Raw genomic sequence first — 8041 nt, forward strand, 5'->3', positions numbered from 1 at the left:
TACGTGTAAGCACCAGCGGACTTATTCTGATCGTCTTTTCGTTTCCTTTCTTTCCCCTTGGTAAGAGGAGACAAATAAACCATGCTTTCTGGTGTCTAAACGTCATCAGCACGAAATTTATAGGCTTCGTAGTGGATGACCTTAAGACACTGTAACTAGGGGAATTCAAACAAACGTTTTACAAATACACAGGAGGGAATTTTGTCCAGAGGAAAGAAGAAATAGACAGTGTTACACGTGATATATTTATTTCAAGAAGCTGTGTCTGTGTAAAAATAATAATAATAATAATAATAATAATAATAATAATAATAGTTCCATTGATTCATGTATTTATTCTATATATTTAATCTATAGTTTCTGATTCTACATTTTTTAAATTTTATTCTATTTAATCTGTTAATCAGGTTACCGGCCTCGAGGCCATAGACAGTTTTGGAAGCTTAGCAATGTTTGCCAAGATAGCTTTGCCTCTAGGGAGGTGCCAAGCACCTCGGAAGAGGAAGACGGGGTGTTGTTGTATCTTTCTCTTTCCTATAGAAACTGATCAGATCGGTGGATCTTGAAGACTAATCCAAACAAGTATGATTGTGGGGTCCTTAGTCTAGACAGATGTGGTGGCTCGGCGGCTCCTTATCTCTCTCCGGAATCAGCTGAAAGATTCTAAAAGCCCCTGCGCTAAAGGACACGAAAAAAGTAGAACGATCGGGCTATCACACCTCAGCCAATCCACGCGTTAAAAACAGCAAACTTTTTAAAAAGTCCTTTCACACACATATTTTTTGGTATCGGTTTGCCGGGAAATATACTTTAATCCTTACGAATAGCTTCGATCGACACTGGTTTGCGCGCTAGCTAAAGAAGTAGAGAATTATACATTTTAGTTTTCTGTAGTCGCTTTGGGGGCGGAATTGACAGCCACTGAAGGTGAAGATACTCCACAAAAATGAACACATTAATCTTCGGACCTCTAACAAATGTGCCATGTGAATAAATGTTTAAGGTTCTCTCGAATGAATTATTAATTTAAGATGGTAAAACGGGGGAATAAAAATGTTTTCTGAAGTAAATGTAAATGATGTATGGATTCCTTAATGATGTGAGGTCTAGTATGCTAGCATTAACCCTTCCTTCAGCGTTCCTAAACAATTAAAATGGCCCTGAGTATGTTGTACTGTAAGTGTAGAATTTGGGCATGACTAAATCAACACTGCCGCTACTACTTCTTTTCATGCTTTTATGCATAAAACTTCTAATTAGTCTATATCACACTTAATCTGTGCATCAGCTAATCAGGAACATTTCTTTCCATTCATTTGTATCTCTTTTCTTTATATTGGCTATTTAAAATGTATAGTGCAGTGGCCGTGGCACACAAAGAAGAACTATCACGATATTTAGGAAACACAACAAAGCAAAGAAATACACACTTTGGTAAACAATTTTCTTACCAAAGACGTATTTTGTTAGAAAATTCTACAAAAAATAATTTGCACTTTCACGAGATGGATTATAGCTGTAGCTGTTGTGTGAGGAAGGCTAATATTTTTATGTTAACATCTACAACACCAATAGCAACAACAAAAACAACGACGACGACGATGATGATGATGATGGTGATGACAATGACATGACTTAATACTGGCAGTGGGACCTCAACGACTTCTGCTTCATATATAGACATACTTTAATTTCTTAAAGGGGAAACATGTTACGGTGTTGCTACAACAGCCATTTTATACGTTATAGGCGCGCTGGCACTTCGTAACATTCTCAAGTGCTGTATAATATTTTACAGTCACATTCTGCGTATGGTAACATATACAGAAAGCTGTGGGAGGTCAAGTGCCCTAGCCTTGCTTACAGAGTTTGTCCTTTGCAAGGCACAAGGTTTCTCTAAATACTAGCGTAAATCCATTATTCAAACGGTGTGTTTTTAACAGTAGGCTCCACTAAAACCTTTCACATCATATGAGCAGAGACAGACGGAAAGAGTACTGCACAATGAACAGATACGTCAGAATCTTATTTTTGTAGTAACACAAGGCTTACTCAATACAAGTGGGAAAACCAAATGAATATTGCCCATAGCACAGTGACCTTACAATGATAAAGGGAATTTTGCGGGATTTAACGTAATTAATGTAATTATTCACAATGTCACCAAAAATGATTTCCGTAATGATGTAGTTTACAGGTAATGCTGCTAGGTCAACGTTTCTTTTTTCTGTAATACTTACAAGCAACTAGGGCACAAAAAGATTATTAGGGTTGGTCTCTTGAACAAAAATCGTAAACACAAGCTGATGATTCTACAGCTTTACAACCTGTTCTTATACTCCAGAGTTATTCCTGCACATTAGTCCAGATTTATAGCAAAAATAAACTTACGTCAACGATAATCTTCCTCTCGTCGTCTGATTTTGCGTATTGAGGAATTATTGTTTAAACGAACACTAGTAATTTACAATTAATCTGGAAAGAAAGCATATGCACTACTGTCGGATTATACTGTATGATTATTTTTTTCCCTAGATTTGTGTTCAGGAATCAGGAATTCAGGATTTGTGAATCGAATCACCTCACCTGAACTGGGTGACATTTATTACCAATATTTATTGAGAAATATTATTGGCAGTGGATGTAATCATAGTAGCAGTAATCATGTAGTTGTAGCTCTTGTAGTTCTGTTTAAGCAGAACTAAAAAAGCAAAACCTATTCATCATAGTCAAAGGAGATTGTCCAAAACTTGATAAAGAAGTCCCCCACTCCTCTTGTTTCAATTTGGTAAAAAAATGTTACTCCTATACCACTGTTTCATTGCTGTCTTGATGAATATAGTTTTTACAGTTAATCTTGACAAAAACGTCTTCTTTTGTATTTTACAACTGTATTTGACCTATTTGTTTTTTGCAGTGTTAAAAAGGTTTCTGTTGTGAAACAAATTTATTTAGTCGCATAGGCAGTTATATGACTGCACATCCACACATTAAGAGTTATAGCCCCGATGAGTGTGAAATACTGAGCTCTATAGAGAGCATGACTGCTCTAGATAATAATGAAACAAATACATAAAGGTAGGGTGTTGTTTCTCATTCTTGCTCCTCCATACCTACACATACTGACTTTTTTTGTGTGTGCTGTACCCTTTAAACTGGCAAATCTTGTCTGTGGTTGCTGTTTTGGTTTTATATGTATTTATCAATGTAATTCATGACTTCTCCACCCTATAAGTGACTATTCCTTTACATCATTGATTTTGTCATGGCTTGTCCTGCTGTAATACGAAATTGAACACTCACTGGATAAGCTCAAAGAATGTGTGTACGTTTATGAGCCATGTGTCCAGTAGTTCATTTTGCTTCTGGGTATCCTTTTACTGTACCCATTGTCTTCTTTTGACAGGTTGTGTGCAGAAGTTGAGGTTTGTGTGTCTAAGGCTTAAGAATTTTCAACAAAGCATGTTGGAACTAGGCATTGTTAGTTTTATCTATTTGCTTATGTATTTTTGTCTATTTCACTCAATGTCTAAGGTTCATTGTGTTTTCAAGTCTGATAAGAGAATCAAAAAGGTTGTCTTATACTGGCATGGAAAGATGAATCTGGCAAGAATAAAGAATGCAATAAAAGGCTTAAAGGTATAAAATTCTTTCTTGCACTTAGAAATTCCTAAATCAAATGCTATAAACTCTTGACCTCAGCAAATATAATTGTGCAGTGTTTTGTTTTGTTTGCTTGTGGATGTGGTTTAAAGCTGATTGCCTGAGGAAATTGTGGTAAAATTGTATAGTTTTGAAACACATCAGTCTACCAGCATGCACTGTTGTTGAAACATTTCACGTATATATATATATCTCACAGCAATGAGAATAATTATTACAATATTTCCCTTCATTAGACAAATCTATGGACAGTGGTAGGGTGCACAATTTCTCTTCTGATCTCTTTATTGTTCACATATGTCAATCTTTTTATTTTCTTGCAGTTATCCACAGATTATTTGTTGGATAAACATTTGACTGTCTTGAACATATCTGTACTCATGGTTTGTTTTATCACATATGCTAGAAAAGCAGGGTTTATATTTTACAATTTCAAAAGCTGTGTGATTACAAAAACATGTATAAAAATCGGTGACCCTTAAACATTATTTTTTAAAGTTCAGGACAATAATACAACTATTTAAAGATAATAATAACACTTTTACAATGTATCAATCCTTAATTTGTAAGATTAAAATCTTTCAGCATTGTGAAATAAATGTTGCTTTACAATGAAGTCACAAAATTAATGACAATGCATTCATTTATATAGGCATCAAATACAAATTTACATTTGTTGCACTAAGTATAATCTTTTCTTCCAGTTAGTTGAGCAAGAAAACATAAAATAAGATTTGTTATGCTTTTAAGTAAAAACACGTCTTTCTCTTAAAGTTCTGCAAGAAAGAAATAACTTAAAGAGCTTAAAGAGCTGATCAAAAATGAGGATTTTATATTGGTGGATATTACTTCATCTACTTGCATATTCTACAGTGGAGTCAGCTGACACATCAGCACATACAGCCATTGTACTAACGTGGTAGTCCTTACATTATCCCAAAGGTGCTAAACTAAATGAACTAGATAGGCCAAATGACCAACCTATTCCTGCTTCAAAAAGGTAATGTTTTTTTTCTTCATACTGAATCATGTAAGCAATAGAAAAGTAAATCAAAATCTGAAGAAGAAAGTTCAGTTTTTGGCAGAAAATTACTATACATCTTCTTGTCATACATAAATACCAGTAATTAGATTAAAGCCTCCACTAGTGTTTTTTTTACTATTATAATAACTTTAATATTAACAGAGATTAGTTTGGGTTTGAAGAAATCAAACTTGTCATTTAAGTCTCTAAATGATAATCATCAAGTTTTTGTACAAAAAGCTATTATATGTACAGAAAAATATGGATCTCAGGATTTACTGTTACCATAAAAATGAAACAAATTTTCTGCAGATCTCCATAGTAAAAAGAGAAAACAGTGAATATGTAAAATAGTTTTTACATAAGTTTAATATCATTGTACTGTATATAATGTCTTTGAATTTCATACACTCAAAAACTTGATGATGTTCTAAATAACCAAAAAATCCAATAAAGCATATCACATTCATTAAGGAAGATGATAATAAGACATGCACAACTCCACTTCCTATTTGTATATATATCAAACATATATTTATGTTTTTAAAAAGGGGGTGAAAGCACATTGAACAAACCTATAGTAGATCCAGTCTGAAGAGATGAAAAGCAGAGTAGTTAAGCTTTAAATGCAATCATTATTCCTCTGACGAGATCACTGTAGAAAAGGGAAAAGGAGCAGGACAAAGGATCTTCAAAGAATACTGCTCAGGTTTGGCTATCTCTACAACTACATTCAACTCAGCAACTGACAGGAACAAAAGCAGCACTGTACCTGTTGGAGGCATTGAGAAACAATGACAACCTGCGAGATAAGATTAGATTTAATTCTGAATGCAGCTGGGATGAAGCATCCCTCCCAGTAGTCCTGTTTCTGACCATATATGTCATAGATCCGTTAAAAAATAAGAAACCCCAGCCAAACATCTGAGAATCTGCCAGGATTTACACACACTTAATTATAAGAATATTAAACATATAGTTTAAATCAAAAGTTACAGTCCATGATGTTCCAGCATTTTACAAAAATGATTGCAAAGGTGTACTGCACAGCCGTTTTTTTTCTTCCTTAAATGTTTAAACCTCTTGTGAATTCAATAATTGCAAATATCAAATACATTTGTGTTAATTAAATCTTCTCTCAATTAATTCTTACTCAAATGGGATAGGTAAAATATAAAGCAATTACCCCACATTTAAGGCTAAAACGAGTCCAATATGCACTCAAAATATCTTATGAATGCACCCTCACTGAGTATTCAGTTTTTTTCAATTGTGTTCACATACTGTATATTTTCATGACAAAAAATATTTTCACAAAATACAAAAGCAAAAGCTGTATTTATAAAATCACAATGTTTAAACATGTATCCCAAGTTTAGAAAAAAACAAAGAGAAATTACATTTTCTTTAAATTGATTGCCCTAATAATTAAACATTGTATCTAAAGTTTTGTTTTAAATCTTTAAAGTTGAGCTTTAAAGTTCCTTGTGTGGTTTAATGATGTATACTATTTGGGGTACACTAAACAACACCACTATACTGCAATCTTTAATTTGGAATTTTAATTTGAAGATGAAAATGAGATCCTGACACAAAAGGAAGCATTTGAAGTTTCCCAAACATCATATTGTCCATATTTCTGGACAATAATTAGTGCTCTGAAGCAGCACATTTACTTTTCTTTGTCTTGAGCATGTACATGATGCATGAAATCAAGCAAATAATTAAGAAACAAACTAAACATGAAAATGCAATCTAATTTCAATATACAGGTATGAGATCACTAACAATGTCCTTTGGTTCTTTTTTTTTCTCTTTCATTATTCTCTTGTGAGTTAAATATGGGGGGGAGGGTTGGGGGGGAGAGAGTATTAACAAAATCATTATAAAGTTAAACAACTGAGAACTTATCTTAAGCGTGATCTGTTTTGTGACAGCAAAAGCCGTCACAGCTAAAAGTTCAGTGAAAAAAGACAAAGGTTACTCCTTAAAAGCGACATAACTTTCTGAACTGATATCTCTCTTTGATAAAGCTATCATGGAATTTGCTCTGTGCAAAACTTTGCAAAACCAAGCACAGTGTGAGATGACACTGTTTTAAAAATAAGCCCTTACGGGGCTTTCAGTTGTCTGTCATCAGACACAGGGAAGACGTTGCCTAGCTAAAGCAGCTTGGAATGTGACGATGAAGAGGACACTCCAAGTGCTACTTGTCAGCAGAATGAGTGTGAAAAAGAATGCTAAGAGCCTGTAGCAATATTGCTTTCCATAGTGTGGCTCAAAAGGCAGGCTGCTGGATCCATGGGGAATGACTTCTGGTGCTGAAAGGGTACACTTCAATCTTTCAGTTTGTGCACAAGACTCAAAGCCGTAGGGCTATCTAGTAATAGACATCTTATGGCAAATTCTCAATTCATAAGTAGAAGTCAGGTCATTCAGAATACCCTTACTTATAGGACTAAATATTTTACAGAAAGGTGCTTCATGAAAGACAGCAGACATAGGCTTAAGTGTTGATTTACAGAAGCTCTTTCATTTGCATTAACCAGTAGGTAGCCACACAAACAATTATACTTAGCAGCTCCCCTCACTTTGCCATCTTATCCTGCTTTAGAAAATGAATGTTGCATCTGACGATGAATAATCATTTTTTTCCCCAATATGTCAACAGATGTTAATATTCCACATAAACACAGAAGTGTTTGAAAGTGCAGGCATCAAGCAATAATAACATTCAAAGAAAAAAAATGATGAAAATCTGAGTAAATTAGATATTCATTCTTTACTGAAAATCTGATGCTACTCTCAACTTTCTCATGTGTATTGCTTTGATTTATACAACAACATGGGGTCTTTCAGCAGCATTTTCCAAAACTCTTTATGCTTCACATGCTAAATGTATCAACCATCAGTTTATGTTTTAACTTTTTTTTCAGATGTGATCAATAGTTATTTCCTAAATGTAACTGATGTTTAGAGCTGAAATAAAATAAAGGCTTTTTCCAGTGCCTTAGGGTTTCTCCCACAATTTCATAAAGTCACTCAAATTTCCTTCAAAGAGCAAAAATATTTCTATTTACCAATATAGCAAAAATGAAACAAAAAGAGTTTGTGATGAGATATCTACATATGCATATGTAGACAAAGAATATTTGAGAAACCCTTGCAGCGTGTTGTTTTGATGGGTGAGCTTGTGTATGGAAAGATGTAAAAACACAATAAAAATTAATATAATTTTTTTTTACATTTTTAAGGGTGCCTTCACATACAATACTTTTTAGACCACAATTCTTCCTTTTAACTTTTATACATATCTATAATGTATACATACATCTGAATTTATATGTTATGATA

Source organism: Atractosteus spatula, chromosome 3 (assembly GCF_055471065.1).
Source record: "Atractosteus spatula isolate fAtrSpa1 chromosome 3, fAtrSpa1.hap1, whole genome shotgun sequence".
NCBI classification, from domain to species: domain Eukaryota; kingdom Metazoa; phylum Chordata; class Actinopteri; order Semionotiformes; family Lepisosteidae; genus Atractosteus; species Atractosteus spatula.